Below are 26,858 nucleotides of genomic sequence, written 5' to 3'. Positions count from 1 at the left end.
AGACACCCTAAGGTATTCGCTGATGGGCATAGTGAGTTCATAGAACTTTTATTTTTTGTCACAAGTTAGCGGAAAATGATGATGATTTTATTTTTTTTATTTTTTCTTACAAAGTCTCATATTCCACTAACTTGCGACAAAAAATAAAAAATTCTAAAAACTTGCTATGCCCCTCACGGAATACCTTGGGGTGTCTTCTTTCCAAAATGGGGTCACTTGTGGGGTAGTTATACTGCCCTGGCAATTTAGGGGCCCAAATGTGTGAGAAGAACTTTGCAATCAAAATGTGTAAAAAATGACCGGTGAAATCCAAAAGGTGCACTTTGGAATATGTGCCCCTTTGCCCACCTTGGCAGCAAAAAAGTGTGACACATCTGGTATCGCCGTACTCAGGAGAAGTTGGGGAATGTGTTTTGGGGTGTCATTTTACATATACCCATGCTGGGTGAGAAAAATATCTGGTCAATTGCCAACTTTGTATAAAAAAAAATGGGAAAAGTTGTCTTTTGCCAAGATATTTCTCTCACCCAGCATGGGTATATGTAAAATGACACCCCAAAACACATTCCCCAACTTCTCCTGAGTACGGCGATACCAGATGTGTCACACTTTTTTGCTGCCAAGGTGGGCAAAGGGGCACATATTCCAAAGTGCACCTTTCGGATTTGCACGGTCATTTTTTACACATTTTGATTGCAAAGTTCTTCTCACACATTTGGGCCCCTAAATTGCCAGGGCAGTATAACTACGCCACAAGTGACCCCATTTTGGAAAGAAGACACCCCAAGGTATTCCGTGAGGGGCATGGCGAGTTCCTAGAATTTTTTATTTTTTGTCGCAAGTTAGTGGAATATGAGACTTTGTAAGGAAAAAAGAAAAAAAAAAGAAAAATCATCATTTTCCGCTAACTTGTGACAAAAAATAAAAAATTCTAGGAACTCGCCGTTCCTAGAATTTTTATCTCTTGTGCATAAAAAAATCTTGTGCATAAAAAATCTTGTGCATAAAAAAAACATGCTTTATTTCATTATATCTAAACATAGTGAGGGGGCTACTTACTTGTTCCCCTGTTAGGTCCTCAATTTTTTTTTTTTTAAGATGACCATTAGTGAATATATATTTTCCACCAGTGGTGAAGAATTGGAAAAAGCAGCTCTCACCTGTTTCCTGCTGTGCAGAGCACGGACAGCAGCCCCTGGGTTTGGCTGTTCAAACAATAGTCCAGAAACACACTTGAACGTCCAGCTCTAATCAAAAGCAGGGGAACTTTATTTCAGCGGTTTAAAAACTTTCTGTTACAGGAAAAGAAGTATTGTTACGCGTTTCAGACCACCTTTATTTTGGGTCCTTCATCATGATACCTTTTATCTCCCAAGATCTATAATCTGCGATTAACATAATGGCACATTCATGGCACAAGAAATCCCCAGTCGTTTTTATAAGCGTCATCCAAATCAAATACGCAGTGCAGCAAAAGAGGCATTTCTTACCTCTTATTCCCATATATCCAATATACTAAAGATGTTACCATGACATTCTACATACTTAGTAAGTATATATTGATTAATCGGGTCTAAACTCCTCATCAACCACTGTATCTGAGCCGCTAAATAATAACCCTGCAAAAAGGGCACAGACAGGCCCCATCTTCATGGGAAAGCCAGAGGTACTTCTGCTTTATGCGCACTCTAGAGCGGCCCCAGATAAGGTCATTGAAGAGATGTTCAGATTGGTTAAATAAGGTGCCCTCTATCCATATTCGGCATGGCGCAATTTTATATATTTGCGGTAATAAAATCATTTTTATCAATGCTTTTCTACGGTATCTGCTTTGGCTAGATTGAGTTTTTGCCACACTCTGATTTTACCCTCAACTTTTTCCATAATAAACAAAATATTTATTTTACAATAATCCTGGGTAGCAGTACTTATCCCGATTCCCAAATATTCTATTGTATCTATGGTTGAGAGGACCCTCAGCTCGGCCACCCCCTGCCGAGGGGTTCTTTTCAAAGGGAGAAGAACAGATTTAGTCGATTTAACCTCAAAACCTGAGATCTGTCCAAATTGTTTGATCACGTTCATCACATAGTGGACCACCCGAATCCCTTCTCTTAAGAACAGAAGTACATCATCCGCATACAAAATTAATTTATCTTCCGTGCCCTTTCCTCCAAATCCTCAGATGTTTTCATCATTTCTTACTCTACATGCCAAGGGCTCCATAAAAATTGCAAATAAAAAGGGGGGACAATGGGCAACCCTGCCTAGTTCTGCAGTAAAGTCTAAATGGCGCTGTTCTTATCCCATTAATATTAATGCTGGCAGTGGGGTGTTGATATAGTAATTTTACCCATTCAATAAACAGCAGCGGCGGTGCAGGGACCAGAAGCGGTGCCCGGAGCGGGCTAAGTATATTACAGGTGAGGGGTTCTTGAAATTGGATAACCCCTTTAATCCTTTATGGTTCAGACTGTCCAAAGAATGTATCCAAAACACTTCTCTCTGAAGTAACTTGGCTTTAATTTGCTGCTAACCTCTTCCTTCCACCAATAATCTCCACTTAAATTCCCTCATGGTGTTTCTTTTTTGAATTATTAAGATAATTAGACCACCATTGTGGAGTAGAAAAGTCACACATTATGGCGCACGCCATATGTGTGCCATGGTTGCAACTTTTTAGGCTTCTTGCCACTTCGGGTAGCATGAAGCTTCTCCATCACATTTACTACAACTTTCTACAGAAAGTGGCAGAAGTTATAGCTGACGTCTACGCCAACCTCTGGTGCCCGGCAGGGCAGACATGCTCCTGATTTATTAAGAGGCTTCTGCCTCTTAATACATTAGGCGCCCCTCACGCCAGTGCAGGGACTGGCGGATGGATATCATCACGACTGGCGGATGAATGTGCCAGTCTAGATCTATCGCCCCCATATCTAATTTCTGAGAAATGTCTTGCTACACTAGTCTCATGCATAGTTTTTTAAGCATATAAAAAAAAAGCATTTTTATTTCATGCCCTTGGGTAGGAAGAAACACTGCATCCTCTGACTATTGATGAGCAATTTTGACATAACAAGCAAATGTACCCCATCTCCTCACATTCAAAAATGTCTGCTTGGATGATATTTTAACCTCATATCTGATCTAACAACTGATTGCTGATGGTCTTCTTTGATATACAAAATTAGAGCGTTCTCTAAATAGATATCACAACTTTGCATCCTTTGAAAGCATATTCCAATACTTTGAAAGGACATTTTTGATCATTGGGGAATGATACGTGGAGATATCAGTGTTATCCAATACAATCCAGAACTGTAAGGGTTACATAGCATCATAAATCAATATAATGCTATGCAACCCCGACAGTGCTTGGAGGTCAGGATGGGAGCTGCTGCATACACGCACTGAGTCCGGAGTGTGCAACAGCCTTTATCTGAAGAAGTCAATTCTCTTGAAATGAAGTTGTTGCTGTGTCCTGTATATGGAGTGGACTTGTGAGGATTGGGACTATTCTCTGATACGCAGCTATCTGCATTCTTGGATTTTGTTTATTATGATGGTCTCAGGCTTCTACACAATAATCATTGTGCCATCATCAGTAATAACTTTGCTCAAAGTAATTAGGTAAACTTATCATCTTCGGCTAATTATTCCTTATCATATGCCAATGCTTGCTTAAATATAAGAAGATAAAATGCTCATTATGGTTTAACACTTTGTGGATTTCGGAAAACATTTGCAATGCTTTCCCTTTTTAAATAATTAATATGAAGCACCTTAAAGCGAACCTAACCTTTCAGCTAATCATGCGGAATAACACTATTTTTGGCCAACAGTGCACTCAGAGAGTAGAGAAGACTATTCTGCCTAACTTTCTCACACCAAGGCCCTATTCACACAACCGTATTTGTGGTCCACATCCGATCTGCATATTTTGCTGATTAGATACGGACCTTTTCATTTCAATTGGGCATGCATAAAATACAGGCAACATACAGTGTGCGGTCTGCATTCGTATGTCCGTTATTCAGTCTAACAAAAGAGATAGATCATCTGTATTTTTTGCGGATCCGTGTTTTACAAACCTCAAAATACATACAGTCATGTGAATGCACCCTAAGAAGCAGCCCTAGGATCATGGAGAACATTACAGATAAATACTGACCTGTATGGATGCGAGTATAGCACTTGGGTTGAGTCTATGTAGCTGTGCAGGCTCTATGACTGTGTCTTTAGAGTCTTAGTTCCTGCTCATCCCCCCCCCCCCCCAGACCTGTATGGGATGATGCTATCTGATAAGCTTATCAAGGCTTTCTAGACCTGTACCACATTTATCACAGTGGCTCTGTCTGGAAGATAAACCTGGTGCAGGGTCAGACACTTCTCCATTACTCCAAATAGCTAACTCTAGAACAAGGAATTTTCTCATATATTACAGTATATTAAGCTTCTATAACAATGTTTCTTGTGGTTGCTTGTGCTATTGATTTATGCAAAGTAGTGTGAAAAGTTAGTGACCATTTAACTAAAATTAAATAGCACAGAAAAATTATCCATAAACATCTTACATATGATATTATACGTATGGGTTCCAAAGGAGAGTCCAAAGGTGGCATACACAGAACAATACTTACAATATGTTTTTTTAATTTTTTATGTAGAATAAGTATAGAATTGATAAGAACGTATATAAACTCCAACCACATTTTTTGTTTAGGCTGGAATTAGATATATAGGGGCAAATTTACTAAATTGTTTGCTCCTGTATTCAGCCGAAAAACTGCTGTTTTAGGCTACTTTCACACTAGCGTTCGATCGGATCCGTTCTGAACGGATCCGATCATATTAATGCAGACGGAGGCTCCGTTCAGTACGGATCCGTCTGCATTAATAACTTAGAAAAAATTCTAAGTGTGAAAGCAGCCTGAGCGGATCCGTTCAGACTTTCAATGTAAAGTCAATGGGAGACGAATCCGCTTGAAGATTGAGCCATAGGGTGACATCTTCAAGCGGATCCGTTCCCATTGACTTACATTGTAAGTCTGAACGGATCCGCTCGCCTCCGCACGGCCAGGCGGACAGCTGAACGCTGAAAGCAGCGTTCAGCTGTCCGCCTGTCCGTGCGGAGGCGAGCGGAGCGGAGGCTGAACGCCGCCAGACTGATGCAGTCTGAGCGTATCTGCTCCATTCAGACTGCATCAGGGCTGGACGGAGGCGTTCGGGTCCGCTCGTGAGCTCCTTCAAACGGAGCTCACAAGCGGACCGACGAACGCTAGTGTGAAAGGAGCCTTAGACAGTCTTATTTTTAGGGTCGCATTTACTACTGAAATTCTGCCTATATTCAAGGCTTTTGCACCATGAGCGACTATTTTCGGAATTCAGAAGTTTTCTAACTCTGAATTCTTTTTTCTGACCTATTTATGTAGGTACAGTGGCGGAAATAATTATTTGACCCCTCATTGATTTTGTAAGTTTGTCCAATGACAAAGAAATGAAAAGTCTCAGAACAGTATCATTTCAATGGTAGGTTTATTGTAACAGTGGCAGATAGCACATCAAAAGGAAAATCGAAAAAATAACTTTAAATAAAAGATAGCAACTGATTTGCATTTCATTGAGTGAAATAAGTATTTGAACCCCTACCAACCATTAAGAGTTCTGGCTCCCACAGAGTGGTTAGACACTTCTACTCAATTAGTCACCCTCATTAAGGACACCTGTCTTAACTAGTCACCTGTATAAAAGACACCTGTCCACAGAATCAATCAATCAAGCAGACTCCAAACTCTCCAACATGGGAAAGACCAAAGAGCTGTCCAAGGATGTCAGAGACAAAATTGTAGACCTGCACAAGGCTGGAATGGGCTACAAAACCATTAGCAAGAAGCTGGGAGAGAAGGTGACAACTGTTGGTGCGATTGTTCGAAAATGGAAGGAGCACAAAATGACCATCAATCGACCTCGCTCTGGGGCTCCACGCAAGATCTCACCTCGTGGGGTGTCAATGGTTCTGAGAAAGGTGAAAAAGCATCCTAGAACTACACGGGAGGAGTTAGTTAATGACCTCAAATTAGCAGGGACCACAGTCACCAAGAAAACCATTGGAAACACATTACACCGCAATGGATTAAAATCCTGCAGGGCTCGCAAGGTCCCCCTGCTCAGGAAGGCACATGTGCAGGCCCGTCTGAAGTTTGCCAATGAACACCTGAATGATTCAGAGAGTGACTGGGAGAAGGTGCTGTGGTCTGATGAGACCAAAATAGAGCTCTTTGGCATTAACTCAACTCGCTGTGTTTGGAGGAAGAAAAATGCTGCCTATGACCCCCAAAACACCGTCCCCACCGTCAAGCATGGGGGTGGAAACATTTTGCTTTGGGGGTGTTTTTCTGCTAAGGGCACAGGACAACTTATTCGCATAAACGGGAAAATGGACGGAGCCATGCATCGTGAAATCCTGAGCGACAACCTCCTTCCCTCTGCCAGGAAACTGAAAATGGGTCGTGGATGGGTGTTCCAGCACGACAATGACCCAAAACATACAGCAAAGGCAACAAAGGAGTGGCTCAAGAAGAAGCACATTAAGGTCATGGAGTGGCCTAGTCAGTCTCCGGACCTTAATCCAATCGAAAACCTATGGAGGGAGCTCAAGCTCAGAGTTGCACAGAGACAGCCTCGAAACCTTAGGGATTTAGAGATGATCTGCAAAGAGGAGTGGACCAACATTCCTCCTAAAATGTGCGCAAACTTGGTCATCAATTACAAGAAACGTTAGACCTCTGTGCTTGCAAACAAGGGTTTTTCCACCAAGTATTAAGTCTTTTTTTGTTAGAGGGTTCAAATACTTATTTCACTCAATGAAATGCAAATCAGTTGCTATCTTTTATTTAAAGTTATTTTTTCGATTTTCCTTTTGATGTGCTATCTGCCACTGTTACAATAAACCTACCATTGAAATGATACTGTTCTGAGACTTTTCATTTCTTTGTCATTGGACAAACTTACAAAATCAGTGAGGGGTCAAATAATTATTTCCGCCACTGTATGTCTAATTTCTACTCCACCCCAGGGCTGGCATACTTTTCTTTGTCTGTTTTCAGTGGTGAAGTGCGACTTTTTTTGCATTTAAAGTTGCACCTTCCTGGAGACATGTGAATTTTTTCATGTCCAAGTGAATCAGACCAGTCTAAGTGAATATGAACCTGTGGATCTGAAAAATAAACCACCAGATGTCAGACTAATACCAATACGCCTAGTTCATCAATGTGTCACGCTTCGCTGAGGGAGGGAAACCAACACCGAACGCAGGAGGGAAAGGGGCCTTAAAACTAGGGAAAGGAGCAGGTCACCTCCTAGAGAAACCCTAATCCAAGTCCTGACTGACTGCAAGTATGAACTGACCTCAGAGGTAGGCGAGTTTATACACAGGAACCTAGAGTTCTAACTCACCCTGTAGGACCCTGGTACTAATGTCAGGACAAGAGACAACCTGTTCCTCCAAACGGTAGGATGAACAGGAGTCTCCCTCAGGCCCAAACACAAAAGGCAGGGAAAAGAGCAACACAAGAAAACCCAAACAATAAAACAACAGGGGAAGGAGGCACTTAACTTCAAGTAGCTATGGAAGCACAAGAACTCTGCCGAGATCCAAACACCAGCAATCCACAACAAGACTGAAGCTATAAACCACACAGCATGGTGGGAGAAGCCACAATAAATAGGGAAGGTAAAAGGACCACATAAGCAACACCTGAGGCAAGGGGTGTGGCCATTACTAGAAACAACACAGACACGAATTGATCCACAAGGAACCTGTCAGATCAAAGCACGTGTTGCCAGTCTCACTGATCTCCTGGCACCTGTGACAGGAACGTCCGTGACACAATGGCTGTGCGACTTTTAATAAATACTCAGCAAAAGAAAAACAGCCGAATTAAATACGTCAGTCTAATTTTATGGTAAAAAACAGGCAAGCTTGATAAATGTGCCCGTGCCCCATAGTTTTTTTTTTTTTTTTGTAAAGTGTTTAACACACAAAACTGCATCTGTGATTGCAGCATAAGGACTCATGCACACAACTGTGAGCCGGCCGGGCCCATGCTGAGGACCAAAAATTCAGAGGCAACAACCATAGGGCCACTGCATGTGGACGCGTACCCATTCACTTGAATAAGGTCCATGATCCGCATCCGAAGGTCCAGACCGCAAAAAAGTAGTGCATGCACAACTTTTTGGGAGGTGCGGTGGAACGGACAGAAACCCCATGGAAGCACCCTACGGAAACCTTCCATATTGCGGACCCATTCAAGTGAACGGGTCCACATCCGTGATGCAGTGCAAAAATGGCCGGGTCTCGTATATTGCAGACCCGCTGTTTGCAGGCCGCAATACGGGCCCGGCCGGCATACAGTCGTGAGCATGAGCACTAAGCTCTTATTCCTGCGCAGTAAATTCATTTCACAGCTTAAAAAAAAAAAAAAAAAAAAAAAAAAAAAAAAAGGAGCTCCTTTTTACTGGGCCCCTGTGCGGATGCACAAGTTACACATGTTGTATGCCCAACCCTGCTTTCAAACTGACAGGAGATTAATATTTTACCACTCCCCGTCAAGTTTCTGCTGTGGATTCAACTCCTAGGGGGCAAACTGGAAAACAGAAAAATTTGTAAATAGGAATTTATGAAAATATAAATCCCTGAATAATCCTGTCTTCATAGTCATGGCTTTCTTCAAACTTCACCATCACCGAAATGTGTATTCATTTACACCAACTAACACTGCAAAGACGACAAACATGTCCGTTTTTAGGGGATGACAAATGAAACTAAGTGGTGCTGAACGTCTATTACCTTAGGCTGGGTTCACACTTGAGCGTTGCGCAAACGCGCGTTTTACGCGCGTTTTTGACGCACATTTTTATGCACGTTTTTGTAATAGTAAACACGCGTTTGACGCGCGTTTGTGTGATTCACTACAGTGTCCTATGGCCACAAACGCCCCAAAAGTCGCTCATGTACTTTTTGGAGCGTCGGGCGTTTTACAGCGCGATCGTACGCGCTGTAAAACGCCCAAGTGTGAACCATTCCCATAGGGAATCATTGGTTTCTCCTTGTTGAGCGTTTTACAGCGCGTAGGAACGCGCTGTAAAACGCTCAGGTGTGAACCCAGCCTAACTTGATTTTCCTGTAGTGGTCACAAAATGGTCTTTGTTTGGCCATTATAAATGTGACCCTAACAAAATACTGTAGGTTCAGTTTTATTAGAAGCGCCAGATAAACGTTTTGTGTTTAAAGAGCACATTCCCATCTACAAGTCTATGCTCTTTATTGATTACAATGTCATTGACCTAGAACGGCTGCCAACTTTCTTCAAGTCCGTCTGAAATGTGAATTCCTAATTGATGCCAATAAGTTCCTTAAGTTTTCTTTTCAACGTAGCAATATTCATGAGACAAGTTTAAGACTCGGAACAGGACACGGTACTGATCAATAGTAAGTGGAGGAGAGATTTCCATCATTGCAGCAGACCTGGCTTTCTAGTTAAGCTCCACAAGCAGGGACCTGCCATTAGAACATAATCCATATAGAATATTCAAGAATTAAGTACCACTTGGGACTGGACAGATCTCGGGAAAAGGTTTTTAACAGTAGAAATTAATTTATGAAGTTATTAAGCAAAGTCTCGCGAGACTTCGCAAAGTAATAACTTCGGCTCTTTGGAGCCAATACATCCTAAGGCCCCATGCACACGGCCGTGTGCGGGCCGTGGAACCGCGGCCTGGATCCCTCCTGAGAGCAGGAGCGCACGGCGTCACTGGTTGCTATGACACCGTGCGCTCCCTGCTGCCGCCGCAATACAGTAATACACTGGTATGATCTATACCAGTGTATTACTGTACTGTGCCGGCAGCAGGGAGCGCAGGGCGTCATAGCAACCAGTGACGCCGTGCGCTCCTGCTCTCAGGAGGGATCCAGGCCGCGGTTCCACGGCCCGCACACGGCCGTGTGCATGGGGCCTAATACTGTAGAGCACTCATTCCGTACAGTATTCTAACGAAGTTTTATGCAAATCACTCATCCCTACTTGCCACCCACAAGACAAACCCAAATTACTTGAACAGACTGTTGTTGCAATCATCTGCAAAGAAAGTGGCTGGGAGCACCACTGAGGAAAAGCAGAGGGACTGGTTCTTAGCATTGTGGTTGTCTCAGAGGTTTGACCTAAACCGATCAGAAAGTTCTTGTATATCCCATTTAGATGCCAAATGATGTAAAATGAGAATAGCCAGCATTGCATTCTTGGTAGACCACCATGCACCAAGCAAAATGTCATTTGTTTCTAAAAACACACAGGGAGAGATTTATTATGGCCTTCACACGAATTTATGCGAAGTGGGCGAGTATGATAGGGTGAGGCCTATCTGTTTAAAAGAATTAAAGGGGTTTTCTAATATTTTTTTATACTGATGACCTATCCTCTGCATAGGTTATCAGTATCTGATGTGTGGGGGGTCCGACATATAGGACCCCTGTCAATCAGCTGTTTGATAAGGCATCAGCGTTCCTGTGAGCCTAGGACCAGCTCAACCCCATTCAAGTGAAAGGGGCTGAGCTGCAAAACCAAGCGTAGCCGCTTTACAATGTACATCGCTGTCCTTGGTGGGCAGGGAGAAAGCATCACTTTTGTAATGACCCAGTGCTCTGCACACAGTCCCCTACACCTTGATTGACAGGGCTGGACCTATTGCTAGCCCTAAATTTTCATGCCTGCGTCTTGTCAGCTCAGTGACTTGGTGCCTGTGAAATGGATCTGATGCAGGTTTTCCGAGCTCATCAGATTCAATGCACCTGCGCAGATCTGATTCTGCTTCCTGAGCTCATCAAATCCTTTGCGCATGCACTGAGTCGGCTCAGGACTTGTGCAGTGGATCTGATGAGCTCAGGAAGCAGCCACATATTTACTGCACAAGCTCTGAGTCTCTGAATTGACTCTGCGCTTGCACAATGGATTTGGTGAGTTCGTAAAGCAGCATCAGATCTATTTCACAGATGCCAAGACACTGAGCTGACTCGATGCAAGTGTGACAATACAGGTCTAGACAAGAGGTCTAGTTCTGTCAATCAATGGGTAGGGGGCTGTGTGCAGAGCAGAGGGAAATAAGGCCCCTTTCAAACGGGCGAGAATTCCGCGCGGGTGCAATGCGCGAGGTGAATGTATTGCACCCCCACCGAATCCGGGCCCATTTACTTCAATGGGGCTGTGCACATGAGCGGTGATTTTCACGCATCACTTGTGCGTTGTGTGAAAATCGCAGCAAGCTCTATATTGTGCGTTTTTCACGCAATGCAGGCCCCATAGAAGTGAATGAGGCAGCGTCAAAATCGCAAGTGCGGATGTGGTGAAATTTTCATGCATGGTTGCTAGGTGATGATCGGGATGGGGACCCGATCTTTATTAATTTTCACTTATAACATGGTTATAAGGGAAAATAATAGCATTCCTTATACAGAATGCTAAGTAAATTAGGGATGAGGGAGCTAAAAAAAATAAGAATAAAAAATTTAAACTCCCCTCATTCACTTGTTCGTGCAGCCCGGCTTGTCTTCGTTCTTCTTCTTTGAGGACCTGGGAGAAAAGGAACTTTGGAGTCGTCACTGCGCTCATAACATGGTCCATCACCATGGTGATGGACCATGTGATGAGCGCAGTGGAGTCACCAAAGGTCCTTTTCTCCCAGATCCTCAAAGAAGAAGAAAGAAGAAAAGCCAAGCTGCGCGAACAAGTGGATGAGGCGAGTTAAATTGTTTTAACCCCTCCATCCCTAATTTACTTAGCATTCTGTATTAAGAATGCTATTATTTTCCATTATAACCATGTTATAAGGGAAAATATTAAAATCTACAGAATACCTAATCCAAACCCGAACTTCAGTGAAGAAGTCCGGGTTTGGGTACGGGTACCACATTTAGTTTTTTCTCACGCGTGTGCAAAATGCATTGCACTCACGAGAAAAAAAAAAACTGAAGACCGCTACCCAATTGCATACAAAACTCACCTAACTTGCAGGCACAAAATAAATAAATTCAAAATCGTACGATTTTCCAGTGACGCACCAGCATCCTATATGGCCCTCACACGCGACGTGTGAAAGAGGCCTAACAAAAGAGGTGCTCCAAGGGTTCCATCCAGCCCTTTTCTGCGAAAACATGTTTATTTGCATATAAATAAAAATGTAGATATATCTCAGCATTTTAAATCAGCGTGATCAGCTCTACCAGGTACATGCCTGGTTTCATAGGGTTGATCATGGTGACAGATGCTCTTTAACAGTGTATTTTGCCCCTGAATGGGGATGCATGACTATGGGGAGTGATTACCATTAAGGGGTACATGATTAGTATCCACAAATAAAGAACACAAATGTACCACACATTAATTAAATTTCGCTGACATGATAATGAGTTTAATCTTAACAAATAAAAAAAAATATGTCACACCCTGACTATTTTTTTTATGTTACAACGGAAGCAATTGCATATTTACTAAAACTATTTAGGCTAGTACGGACACTACATCGATGAGCTCCTCATTATTCGTCAGGGTGACCGAGTTTCCATATTGGCCTTTGTTACCATTTTAAATGTTAGGATAGGCCATGAATATCTGATTAATGGAGGTCTGTCTTCTGGCACCCCTGCCGATCAGCTGTCTTCCTAGACCAACAACGTTGCATTGCCTAGGCCAGTGGTGGCGAACCTATGGCACGGGTGCCAGTGGCGGCACTCAGAGCCCTCACTGTGGGCACCCACACCCTAGAAAAAGTCTATGGTGTACCAATATGTCTTAGACTTTTCCTGCCATTCTTCAGCCCAGGACACACTATGAACAGCACAGGCAGTGCATTGAATGTAGGCAGAATATTATAGCTAAATGATAAAGTACAAAGTATTCAGGTTAAATTGCCGTGTTGGCACTTTGCGATAAAAAAGTGGGTTTTGGGTTGCAGTTTGGGCACTCAGCCTCTAAAAGGTTCGCCATCACTGACCTAGGCGCTGCTCAGTTCCCTTAAAGTGTCTGAAGCAAGTTTTCTCCCCTCTCCTGTTAACAACAGGCCAAGCATGCATGCGTTTACGGGTGACTGAGAAAGACAGCCATTGGCCAGACATACCTTAAATGTTTGGCCAGCTTTAGATAGGACATCCATATTAAAATCAGTGGTGGTCCGATTCTTGGCACCCCACTGCCCAGTGCTGTGGTATCTTCACTGTTTACATGGGTTTGGATGCTATTCATAGTCAGAATGCTGTACTTTTAGCCCACTTCACACAGTTGGGTCAGTGTTTGATCAGCGATTTCCACCAGTGATTCTGAACCAAAACCAGGTGCTGGTCAAAAATACACAGAACAGATGCAAATCTTTCCATTATATCTCATCTCTGTGTAGCAATCTGATAGAAGTCACTGACCAAAACAATGGTGGTGTGAATAAGGCTAGTTTCACACTAGCGGCAAGGAACTCCAGAAGGCTGTTCCAGCAGGTGAACAGCCTGTCGGATCCGTGCTGCCGCTAGTGCGCGCATGCCCCCGGACTACCACTCCCTTGACTATAATAGGGATGGGCCGGAGTTCCGGCAGCAGCACAGCAAAAACACTCAGAGGTGGCTGGAATAAAAGTACGACATGTTCCGTGCCGCTAGTGTGAAACTAGCCTAAGGCCTTAATGTCTCTTTACTCTGAACAATCTTGCAGGTGATTGTGAGGCAGGAAGCGTTCCTTCCCGCTGCATTTACAAGTAGCGATCTCTTAAATAGTATAGGGAGTGATCACTAATGTCATCACTTCTCCTCATACAGAATCATTGTTTGTCGGCAGCAGATTGATAAGACAGCACGATCTGTTACCGGCCACAGAATTAGGTGACCGCATGAAAGACACAATTAGCCGATGAACAAGTATTTTGGATTGTGCAAAGGGCCCTTTAATAGCAACACTGTGAGTATTGCACCTGAAAGGATGTTAAGAGTCATACCTCCACAATCTCATATTGATGATATATCCTTAGGATAAGCCATAAACTTAGAACGCTTGATAACCAATGTAAACTCAGTCATTGCTTATGCTGTGGAATTCATGTCGAAATATATCAACCCCCAAGTACAGAAGCATTAGCCTGAAGTATTTTCTTATTCTGGTCTTAGGTAAACTAAGTGGTTTTCTGCTCTGTCCTTCAACTGAAGCAAACATACTTTAAAGGGAACCTGTCACCGGGATTTTGTGTATAGAGCTGAGGACATGGGTTGCTAGATGGAAAAAAAACGACTTGATACATATGCAAATTAACCTGAGATGAGTCCTGTACGTGAGATGAGTCAGGGACCGGACTCATCTCAGGTTAATTTGCATATGTATCAAATCGTTTTTTTACACAATAAAAGCACACAGAGCTATGGGGACTGGGTATTGCGGATGTGCTGGCGGCCATCTAGCAACCCATGTCCTCAGCTCTATACACAAAATCCCGGTGACAGGTTCCCTTTAATAAGGAAAAACACACTGATTAGAATTGTCATGTTGTGATAATATTCATGAGGGACAGACTGACCCAAAATATGAGAGCATCCTCTCGAGGGTCCAGGCTCAAGCACAATAATGGAACCAAAATGTCTAGCAAAAGACTAATTCTTAGGATTTGATTTACAATAATAAATTAGACCGTATTGAGCATAATCTCTGAAAAAGAAATGACTTGGGTTGGTTGGTGCCCTGGGCAGTACCTTATATTGTACTGTGGACCCTTATAAAGTGTCCCATAGTACAATCATGTTGTGCTCAAATAACACTGCCCAATTAATAAACTAAAAAGTGCAACTCCATCCTGCACAGCTCTCTTTCTGCAGGTTTGGGCACCAAGTGATAGATCAGGGCTACAATCTTCAGATGCCAAAGCCATCAGGGCCATTGGTGCTGCATTTAATAGTGACAGGGGATAACCTCTGTGTGAAGGCATGGCTCAAACAACCTTAAAAGTGCCCATACACCTCCAATAGCTGTTGGCCAAATGCCCATTTAGATCAGTGTTTCCCAACCAGTGTGCCTCCAGCTGTTGCAAAACTACAACTCCCAGCATGCCCGCACAGCCAAAGGCTGTCCAGGCATGCTGGGAGTTGTAGTTTTGCAACAGCTGGAGGCACACTGGTTGGGAAACACTGATTTAGATAACCGGTATCTTTCCCAACTTCCACATATACACTTCGTTTAGGCGTGGATGTATGTGTTTTCAAAGGGGGAGAGAGGAGAAAGCCATTGCCAGACCCCTCCGGTAGTGGCTTATTTCTCAGGAGAACTAAAGTATTGCAAGATGAAATTCAATGCATTCAATCCTTGTCTCCCCTGACACCATCTTCAGTGGTAAAAGAACATTAAGACCTTGAGTAGAAAGGAGTGGAAGATAATGATCTGCAGATCCTCTCGAAGGACAACATTTGAGCAATGTGTAGGCCTGGCAATATAAAACCAGCATGTGTGCCAAACCTGTTTCTCAGGTTTTACTACAATGACAAAAACATATGATACCAACATAACAGAAAATGTCACAAAAATACACAAGATAAAAACTATTTTACTTTACTGTATCCAATACATGGGATACTGATCTACAATATCCTGCGGTAATAGAAAGACAGTCTGCTACTGGGCTGCTGCACATACAACATGGCTATGAAGATTTAAAGCTCACTGTGGGATATGACCGCTGTACTCTGCTTAGGCCTTATTCACACCTACACTATAGTCATTGGATCCATACTCTGCCCACATTGATTTGCCTTTGAAGACCTTGTGCCATCCTAGTATTTGAATACAACTTGTAAGACGTCGATGTGTGGCATCTCTGATGCAGTTGTACTGCATTTAAGAACCCAAATAGGCCCTAACTAAAAGGAATGAGATCACACAGTTTAGCCCGCCTGCAATGTTAGAGGCTGCGAGGCCCCTGCAATACAGTGTGACAATTAACAATGCAGACCGCCTTACACAGTGTGCTTTCATTAGTTTAAAGGAGTTTTCCGGGATTTTGATACTGATGACTTATCCTCAGGATAGGTCATCACTATATGATCAGTGGGGGCCTGACACCAAGGAACCCAGCCAATCAATTGGGTTGAGCGCAATACCAAGCACAGCTGCTATACAACGTATGGAGCTGTGCTTGGAAAGCTTGGAGAAGCCTGTGGCGCTCACAGGAGCACTGGTGCCTTCTAAAAACAGCTAATCGGCGGGGGTTCCGGGTTTCGGACCCCCACTGATCAACTCTGCTGCCCGACTAATTCACCTCTCACCCTATTACTCCTCTGCCTCTCCCCTCTGCCAATCCTTTCACTGGCTCCCCATTACCCAGCGAACTTACTTCAAAGTACTAACAAATACACACATAACCTGTCCCCTCCCTACATCTCTGAGCTACTTTCCCAATAGATCCCCATGCGCAATATCCGATACTCACAAGACTTCCTTCTCTCCTCTACTCTTATCACCTGTTCCCACAATCGCCTCCAAGATTTCTCCCGTGCATCCCCAACACTCTGGAACTCGCTACCCCAACATATCAGACTCTCACCTACAGTGGAATCCTTCAAAAGAAACCTGAAAACCCACCTCTTCAGAGAAGCCTACAACCAGTGACCCTGCTGCCTCTATACTACCATGACCAACTTCACCCGCACCTACTGTGTCCTTCTCCCTTACCATGTAGATTGTAAGCCCTCACGGGCAGGGCCCTCTCTCCTTCTGTACCAGTTTGTAACTCGTCTTGTTTATGGATTAGTGCAATTGTCTGTATTATGTATGTGCACCCCTTATCATATGTACAGCGCTATGGAATGAATGGTGCTTTAATAATAAATAATAAAATAATTAGGGCCTGGTGCGGCCTGTTTGGTCGTGCGATTCGCTAATTCAGCACAACCGCTCTGTGTGGTCATAGCCTTATAGAATTTGCCATCTCCTCTGTAGGTGTAGTGTTAGAGGCAGTAGGTTTAAGCAGATTATACAAAAATGTGGTGTGCAATTTGAAAACATCAAATTGAAAAATGTATATTACTTTGTTCCTGAAAATATTGGAGAGCGAGAACACCACACCATGGAAAGGGAGGAAAAGAGATTTCCAGGGCTGGAAAAAGTAGTAAGTTTCTTCTAAAACAGTGCCACTTTAGTTTATGGGCTGGGTCTAGTATTACAGATCAGCCGCATCTATTTGAATTGGGCTGAGCTGCAATACCAAGCACAGCTCATGGACAAGAGTGGCGCTGTTTCTAGAAAATAAATAAAAGACCCTTCTTTTTAATCATGAGCAATCAGATATCATTTTAAAATCACCTAAATGTTAACGAAAAGTAAAAAAATAAAAAAATAACTAGAGCCTGTTTTCTCTAAACAGACTTTGCACTGTAGCCAAGCAGTTTTATTCAGGAACTGTGAAAAAGTGTTGTCTAATGAATGCAAACGTATAGCTGTATCCTAATTTTTACAATTGAAGAGGAGCTGCACAGTAAAATATCAATTTTTGCAGATGACAAACTATGTAGAGTAACTAACATGGAAGAGGACAATATACGGCTACAGATGGATCTGGATAGATTGGAGGCTTGGGCAGAGAAGTGGCAGATGAGGTTTAAAGGGGTTGTCCGGGATTGGGAACATTGGTGTAATAGTACTAGAGTGACATACATGCATTTCCTACCTTTGCCACATATTTCTGAAGCAAATGAAGATGTTTTTATATAGGATATTCATATAGCATGATCTGCTCCGATGCTCAAGTCAAGGGGGCTGTCTGGGTGAAAATAGAGGTTTGTCCGGGTTCAATTCTGAACCCAGACAACCCCTTTAACACTGTCAAATGTAAGGTTATGCACATGGGAAGGAATAATGCAAGCCACCCATACATACTAAATGGTAAAACACTGGATAACACCGACATGGAAAAGGACCTAGGAATTTTAGTGGACAGTAAACTAAGCTGTAGAAACCAGTGTAAGGCAACTGCTGCCAAGTCCAATAAGATAATGGGTTGCATCAAAAGGGGCTTAGATGCCCGTGATGAGAACATAGTCCTACCACTTTACAAATCACTAGTTGTGTACAGTTCTGGGCTCCTGTGAACAAGGCAGACATAGCAGAGCTGGAGAGGGTTCAGAGGAGGGCAACTAAAGTAATAACTGGAATGGGGGGACTACAGTACCCAGAAAGATTATCAAAATTAGGGTTATTCACTTTAGAAAAAAAGACGACTGAGGGGAGATCTAATTACTATGTATAAAATATATCAGGGGTCAGTACAGAGATCTCTCCCATCATCTATTTATCCCCAGGACTGTGACTGTGACGAGGGGACATCCTCTGCGCCTGGAGGAAAGAAGGTTTGTACACAAACATAGAAGAGGATTCTTTACGGTAAGAGCAGTGAGACTATGGAACTTAGTACAATAAAGGAATTCAAGAGGAGCCTGGATGTATTTCTGGAGTGTAATAATATTGCAGGCTATAGCTACTTGATTTCTGGAGAGGTCGTTGATCCAGGAAGTTATTTGGGGACATTTATTGAGAGCAGTGTTTTTCTGAAATCCCTCTGCAGTGCTGGAGGAAGCACCAAGAGGCCAGTCTGCCAGACTTAACTCTAGGCCAGTCCTCTTGCTGGTGTAGATTTTAAAGGGTTGTCTCAGTTCAGAAAATGGCATTCATCATCATGTAGAGAAAGTTAATACAAGGCACTTACTAATATATTGTGATTGTACATATTCCCTCCTTTGCAGGCTGGATTCATTTTCCCATCATTATACTCTGCTCGCATCCAGGGGTTACTGCCACCGCTGCAGCACAGATACGAGGTGGTCGGAACGGGAGTTGCTGTGCATGCGTGCCTATGTATACTCCCGGCCACGAGAGAGGCCTGTGCTTTTTCCTTTAGGCCGAATGCACGCGGCCATGTTTGACGGCCGTGAGCGGTCCGTGGTAACACGGCCTGGATTCCGGCTGCGGAACCAGCAGGAGCGCACAGCGTCACTGGTTGCTATGACGGCATGCGCTTCATGCCGCCGCTGTACTACAGTAATACGCTCACAGCCGGAATCCAGGCCATGTTACCACGGACCGCTCTCGGCCGTCAAACACGGCAGTGTGCATTCGGCCTTAGTGTGCAAGGACAACCTCTGCTGCTGGATTGCAGAGTGGTCATAACCCCTTGGTAACGAGCGGTGTATAATGTGATAGAAAAATTAATCAAGCCAGCAAAAGGAGGGAATATGGACAATCACAATACATTAGTAAGTGCCTTGTATTAACTTTCTCTATATGATAAAGGCTATTTGCTGAAGTGAGAAAACCCCTTTAGGCCATGTTCCATACCAAAAAGCGGCGTGGAAAATGATAAATTAGCCAAGCCTGCCTGCTCCCTGCCCACGGCATGTTCCCTTTTCTCACCACTCCTAAAAAGGGGTGCAAAGGGGGAAATGTCACAAATTTTACTGCACAAATGACGTGCACCAAAAAGTGGCATAAATAGGTTAGTAAATGTCCCCCATTGTGTAGGACTACGATGAGGAAAATTGGCTTCTACCTCAGAAGAGTTTGTTGCCCTCCTCTGGGTGATGGACACGTCTATGTTCCGTTACTATGAACTAAGCAAATATGAAGTATGTGCTTAGAAATTCAACTCACCGACTTCTATGGCTTAAAAAAAAAAAAGCACCCATACACATCACCAGGACATGCTGCACGTTATAGAAAACAAAAGTGCCATTCACATAAAAGGAAATTCAACCACTTAGACTACAATCAGACATGGCGTACTTGATGTGGATTTTCATAAAATAGGTAAAGCAACCGAATGAATGTGGATAAAACGCCTGCTGATCGTCTGAACGATGGTTTATGTGTGAATAAAAATGATCGATTAACATGAACTAGACGAGCAAACAGCAAATTTAGAATGATTATTTCTACAAGTTTGTATGTACATGCTTGTCTGATCGCTAGTAGGTCACCTACCATCGTGGCCATCGCTAACACGAATACCTGCTTGTGTGAATAGGCCATTAGCCTAGTAATACAGTGCGCATCAATAACTGATTACTTTATTTACAGATGCCTAGGTAGGCAAATAAACCTATCTTGGCCCAAGTCAAATTAATATATAACTTTTATTCGATATGCGTTAAAACCTAAATAAGGACATAGAACGTTGTGATACCGACCATTGAAACAGAAAAGTAAATAGGATATTAAAACCACAGCCACCAAACCACTGTTGTTGACATTGGCTTAGTAACTTAGGAGAAAAAGGGGGGGGGGGGGGGGGGAATGTGCACAATCCCTACCCCTGAATACGTGAGGGGGACTTAATTGCCCTCCCACGTTAGCACTTTATAACTGCAGTAAGATCTAATTGCCTTGCTTACGCATCTGCTACATATGTGTACTGGTGTGCGACCTGTGCCATCAGCACAACCAGGCAGATATAGATGCTGTCTATCTACTGCCTATTAATCCAAGCCTGGATGACACTATTATTTCTCCTAAAGCTACCAACTATTATCTGTGGTGAGCCTGTAATCCATCCGGACTACTCATAGAAGCTACACAGTGGAGAGGTGACCGCACATTAAAACCTAGCTCTGCCCCCCGACATGTTTCGCCAGTAACACTGGCTTCCTCAGGGGTAATGGGCAGCAATGGATGACATCATACATCGGAGCCTGAAATAGTGAACATACTGATTGACAGGTGTTAGCTACCTATCCTTCATGGGGGAGGTGAAAGCCTCAGCCAATCTGGGCTTTCACCTCCCCCATGAAGGATAGGTAGCTAACACCTGTCAATCAGTATGTTCACTATTTCATAACGTTATCACGCGCGTGAAAAAAAAGCATCAAACGTTATCACGCGCGTGAAAAAAGCATCAAAATGCATTGCACCCGCGCGGAAAAAACTGAACAACTAAACGCAATTGCAGCCAAAACTGACTGAACTTGCTTGCAAAATAGTGTGAGTTTCACTGAATGCACCCTGAACGCATCCGGACCAAATCTGTCACGCTCGTGTGAACTCAGCCTTAGGCCTCTTTCACACTACAGTTTTTTGCGTTCCGTATACGGTCCGTTTTTTGCATTCCGTATACGGTCCGTATACGGAACCATTCATTTCAATGGTTCCGCAAAAAAACGGAATGTGTTCCGTATGCATTCCGTTTCCGTATTTCCGTTTTTCCGTTCCGTTGAAAAGATAGAACATGTCCTATATTTGGCTGCAAATCACAGTCCGTGGCTCCATTCAAGTCAATGGGTCCGCAAAAAAAACGGAACACATACGGAAATGCATCCGTATGTCTTCCGTTTCCGTTCCGTTTTTTGCGGAACCATCTATTGAAAATGTTATGCCCAGCCCAATTTTTTATATGAAATTACTGTATACTGTATTTGCCATACGGAAAAACGGAACGGAACAACGGAACGGAAACGGAACCACAACGGAAGCAAAAAACGGAACAACGGATCCGTGAAAAACGGAACGCAAAACACTGAATTCAACATACTGTAGTGTGAAAGAGGCCTTAGACAGACTGTCTGGACAAACAACAGATTTATCACAGGCTCAGGCTGGAGGATACATGTGGTGCAGGGATGGACACCTATGTCTAGCTCTACATTAAGACAGATTTTTATGCAGAATTGTGGAGCAATTTAGGCCATGTCCCTTTCCGGCAAGTATGGAAAAAGCATAGACACCCTAGTTGCGCCAAACAGTGCCACTTTTTAGACAGGTTTTAGGGTCACATTAGTAAATCTGGGTCACAGTATGCAAAAAAAAAATGCTGAAAAAAACAAACAAAAAAATTTTAAAAACTGTAAGCTTGTGCTTACTCGACCGTTCTTTTAGATGTAAAAAAAAATAAAAAAATACAAAAACACCGCAACAAACAGAGACAATGTGTATTTGTCTTGGTAGCAGAGTTTTCAATGGCAGACAGTAATTGCAGGGCCCCTGACATCATGTGCTGTTCTGGAGAGCCAAAGCTTCATAGTCCAGACAGTTGCCTTGAGACTGTTTGGCCTGCTGGATAATCATTGACCACATTGTTTTTTTAGCTGTTATCAGAACCCTTGAAATGTAGGGTTCTATTCACACTGACAATATTTTCCATGGGCCACGAATGACTGATGTCAAAAATACGACATGTCCTATTTTGTCTGTTTTCACGGCCCGACACCCCCATGCAATTGAAGGCCATTTTTCAGAAAGTAATCTGTGAAAAAACAGCTCTTAAAAACAATTAATGGACATTTTTTTGTCCACTGTCTTGTGAACATAGCCTTACTAATCAGAGTGGCTTGGAAGAGAAGATAAACAGGGGGAAAGGGGTGGCAACGAGTTTTTTATGGCCGTTCCACAAAATGCAGAATGCACGCGGCTGGTATGCGTGTTTACGGACTGGAAAACACATACGGGCGTCTGAATGAGCCCTAACAAGGAGTATACAAGTGTAAATGTGTAATACAGTACCCCCCCCCCCCCAAAAAAAAAATAACAAATGGGGACTTGACAGCACTGTCTGCAATTTAAATGTGCGCTACCAATACATATATGATGGCGTTATGGCAGAAATCCTCTCTTGTATGGATCCTTAAGACGGAAGGATCTAGTACAGAGCAGTACAACTTCAGTGTGCTGCCATATAGGCTCTCTCCGACTGAACGGACGGAGATATTCACCCCTAGAAGCAGTCCTGTACATATAGAATTTGAGGCATGACCATTGTTATTCTGCTGCATCCAGATGGAATACAAAAGCAAAAAAAAACTGTTTGCCAGAGGAACATGGAGGTATACTACAGAGCTCATGCATTTCTATGGCTGCCCTCTTGGGGCAGCATACAAACCACAGCCATAATAAGGTCATATGTGGCCTTTACTAGAGCTGCCAAAGATGTACATAAGGCCTCAACTGCACCTATATGTCTCCGATGTCATATGAAGAGGCATAGGGAAATATTTTATGTTGATTTTTACATGAATCTCAAAAAAATAAATAAAAATAATGGTAGGCTCCATCAGATGCCATATGTACAGAGATATTCTGCTCCGCCACAAGGAGAATATGCCTGTGTATACGGAGCCTGGACAATAGTGTATGGTGGACGAGCAGCCATAACTGGGAGTTATATTAGTGACATTTACCTGACAGACTCGCTTTAATTAAAGCCAATTAGAAATTTATTATTATTTTTTTATATAAAATAAATGAAACCCAACTCTCATTCCCTCACCAATCAGCTACTACTGCAAGGGGAAAAGAGTTTACATCTACAATTATATGTAGGTTTAGCTCACCAATTTTCATTTTCACAAGGCTTAACAGAAGAAAAAGCAGCCCAAAAACGTCTACATCATTTCTCCAGAGTAAGGGCTCTTTCACACCTGCGTTATTGTCTTCCGGCATAGAGTTCCGTCGTCGGGGCTCTATGCCGGAAGAATCCTGATCAGTTTTATCCTAATGCATTCTGAATGGCGAGAAATCCGTTCAGGATGCATCAGGATGTCTTCAGTTCCGTAACGGAACGTTTTTTGGCCGGAGAAAATACCGCAGCATGCTGAACACTTGCCGCAAGGCCGGATCCGGAATGAATGCCCATTGAAAGGCATTGATCCGGATCCGGCCTTAAGCTAAACGTCGTTTCGGCGCATTGCCGGATCCGACGCTTAGCTTTTTTAGAGTGGTTACCATGGCTGCCGGGACGCTAAAGTCCTGGCAGCCATGGTAAAGTGTAGTGGGGAGCGGGGGAGCAGCATACTTACCATCCGTGCGGCTCCCGAGGCGCTCCAGAGTGACGTCAGGGCGCCCCACACGCATGGATGATGTCATCGCATGGCACGTCATCCATGTGCCTGGGGCGCTCTGACGTCACTCTGGAGCGCCCCGGGAGCCGCACGGACTGTAAGTATACCGCTCCCCCGCTCCCCGCTCCTACTATGGCAACCAGGACTTTAATAGCGTCCTGGGTGCCATAGTAACACTGAAAGCATTTTGAAGACGGATCCGTCTTCAAATGCTTTCAGTACACTTGCGTTTTTCCGGATCCGGCAAGTGGAGTACACGCCGGATCCGGACAACGCAAGTGTGAAAGAGGCCTTAGGCTACTTTCACACTAGCGTTTTTCTTTTCCGGCGCTGAGTTCCGTCACAGGGGCTCAAATCCAGAAAAGAACTGATCAGGCATATCCCTATGCATTCTGAATAGAGAGCAATCCGTTCAGGATGCATCAGGATGTCTTCAGTTCAGTCTTTTTGACTGATCAGGCTTTTCAGAAAACCGTAGCATGTTGTATTTTTACCTCCGGCCAAAAATCCAACACTTTGACTGACTTTTTCCCATTGACTTGCGTTAACACCGGGCGCCGTGTGTTCCTGCTGTTGCATGTTAAACCCGAAAAATGTGAAGAAAAAAAGTTAAAGTCCATAAATGGCGGATCCGTTTTTTCCAATGCATTTTTTCATTGTGATCAAAATCCTGATCAGGATTCAAATGTAATCAGTTTTCACACGTTTTTCCAGATCCGGCGGGCAGTTCCGTTGACGGAATTGAACGCCGGATTCAAACAACGCTAGTGTAGCCTAAGGCTATACCTCATATGTGGTCATACGAGCAAATGGCAGGATTCAGAAGGGAAGGAGCGCCTTTTGGTTTTTGAACGGCACATTTTACTGTAATGGAGCGAATCATATTTGCAAAGGCAAACAGGGGAGCCAAGGTGTCAAAGCCCCACTATTTCCATTTGGTATCATAAATAAATGTATTATTACTTACCTGGATCTAGATGGAAATGGTACAGCCTAAAAAAACCTTGGGAAGTGAAGATGAAGATGTTGATTGGAGGAAGGTCCAACGAATATCCGGGAGAAAAAAAACCTATAAAAAGAAAATCGTTGTTGGCGCATTCTCATAAGTGGACAAGAAGAAAATCCCTCCCTACCCCTCCCCGTCTTTTTTTTAGGCGTAGCAATGATATTGAGTGGGGTAAAGTCACTCATGTTATAAAATTATTTGACTATTACGTTTAATTGGTTATTGTTACGTCAACATAAAGAATTTAACATTTATAGCATCGCGGCCAATTAATAAAAGACATTCAAATATATGCGGTCTTGGTAATTTATCAAAATAAGGGCTCATTCACACGGACGTGTGCTGCCTGTTGCCGTATTGAGGACCGCATCCGCAATATACGGGCACCATTCCGTGTGCATTCCGTATGCACGGATGCGGACACATTCACTTCAATGGGTCCGCAAATCCGGAGATGCGGAACGGAATACTATGGAAGCACTACGGAGTGCTTTCTGGGGTTCCGTTCCGTGCCTCTGCACCGCAAAAAGATAGAGCATGTTCTATCTTTTTTGCAGAACGGAGGAATCGCTGACCCATTCAAGTGAATGGGGCCATGATCCCCATGCGGCTGCCCCTCGGACAGTGCCCGTGCATTGGGGACTGCAATTTGCGGTCCACAGCACGGGCGTCACACGTTCATGTGAATGAGCCCTAATAAAAAGAAGGATAAAAAGGTAATTTGTGAAGGTTAATCCCATGGTTGGATTTTTGACACCATGTCGCACTTCTGATCCTGGCAGGGAGAAGAGAGTGCCATCTGTATAATACAGCTGGCATACGCAGGCAATGGTGCGGGCATAGCGCTGCACTATTATGGCGCCGTGCATTACATCAATGCATCAGTACCGCGCCAACAAAGTTAAGATGGTTGTTGATTGAGAATCTGCCGTTGCCCGTTTCTGACACACAACAATTAGCTAACGTTCACACGGCAGATTTTGTGGCGCAAACTGCGGCAGTTTCCGTAGTATTTTTTCACTTTGAATGCTGCAGATACGCTCGCAGTTTCATCCCCACTGGATGGAGATAAAACCATGAGCAGATACTGCTGCGCCGAGTAGTCCCTTCTTGGTTATGGCTTTAAACCCTGGAATCCGCACCAAATGTCTGGCGGCAAAAGAAGCCATGGAAGCACGACCTTGGAATCCTTACACGTGAGTTTGGCGCATGTGTTGTTTTTTTTGTGCAAATGCATTTTGCACATAATGGTCCAGATTTCTTAATGTACCTTTGCCAAAAATCTGTCTGAAGTGGCACAAACTGGCACAATTTGGTGCAGCCAGGATTTCTACACAGTTTTCCTTCTTGAAAAGGAGGCGAGGCCCAAGATGCACCATTTTGCACCAAAACTGCACCACAATTCTGGCATAAAAATCTGTCTGCAAATCTTTCCAGCCTAGATCCGGAGAAAAAGTCCATTGTGGAAGAATAATGCATCTGGCTAAAACCGATAAAAAACGGGCAGAAAGGATGCTCAAAATAAAGGCTCCGTCTTTTTCCTTGTTTTCTGTTCTTCTCACGGATCAGAAGAACAAAAAACGAAGCGCTGATGTGAACCTACCCTCGGCCTCCTCTATACACAGCATTTATTTTCACATAAACCAGCGTTTTGGTGTCCGCCTCCAGAGCGGAATGGAGATTGAACGGAGGCAAACTGAGCGGATCCTGCATTAGGGCAAAACTCATCTGTTTTGGACACTTGTGAGAGCCCTGAACGGATCGCACAAACGGAAAGCCAAAACGCCAGTGTGACAGTAGCCCTAAAAAAGCCACATGAAACTTGTGGAAGTCATTCAGTGGTGTTTGTTTTATTTATTACACATTTCTGTTCTTGCCGTTTCATTGCCTATAAATAAGAATTGTAAAAACACCAGAAAACAATTCTCACCCCCTGATTGTGCTGCATAGTACTGTCCCTGA

The 26,858-nt window shown here is 43.5% G+C and overlaps 1 protein-coding gene across 1 annotated transcript in view; it reads right to left on the bottom strand.

The window, feature by feature from the left end:
* ATP10B (ATPase phospholipid transporting 10B (putative)) overlaps window positions 1-26,858 on the bottom strand; it is a 483,468-nt gene that overhangs the window by 456,143 nt on the left and 467 nt on the right. Inside the window, exon 2 of the mRNA XM_044281032.1 lies at window positions 24,858-24,959. The gene's annotated coding sequence lies outside the window, so the exon portion shown is untranslated. The remainder of the gene's footprint in view (window positions 1-24,857; window positions 24,960-26,858) is intronic.

The sequence above is a fragment of the Bufo gargarizans genome, chromosome 2, assembly GCF_014858855.1.
Source record: "Bufo gargarizans isolate SCDJY-AF-19 chromosome 2, ASM1485885v1, whole genome shotgun sequence".
Lineage (NCBI taxonomy): Eukaryota > Metazoa > Chordata > Amphibia > Anura > Bufonidae > Bufo > Bufo gargarizans.
This window is presented reverse-complemented; position numbering and strand designations above follow the sequence as displayed.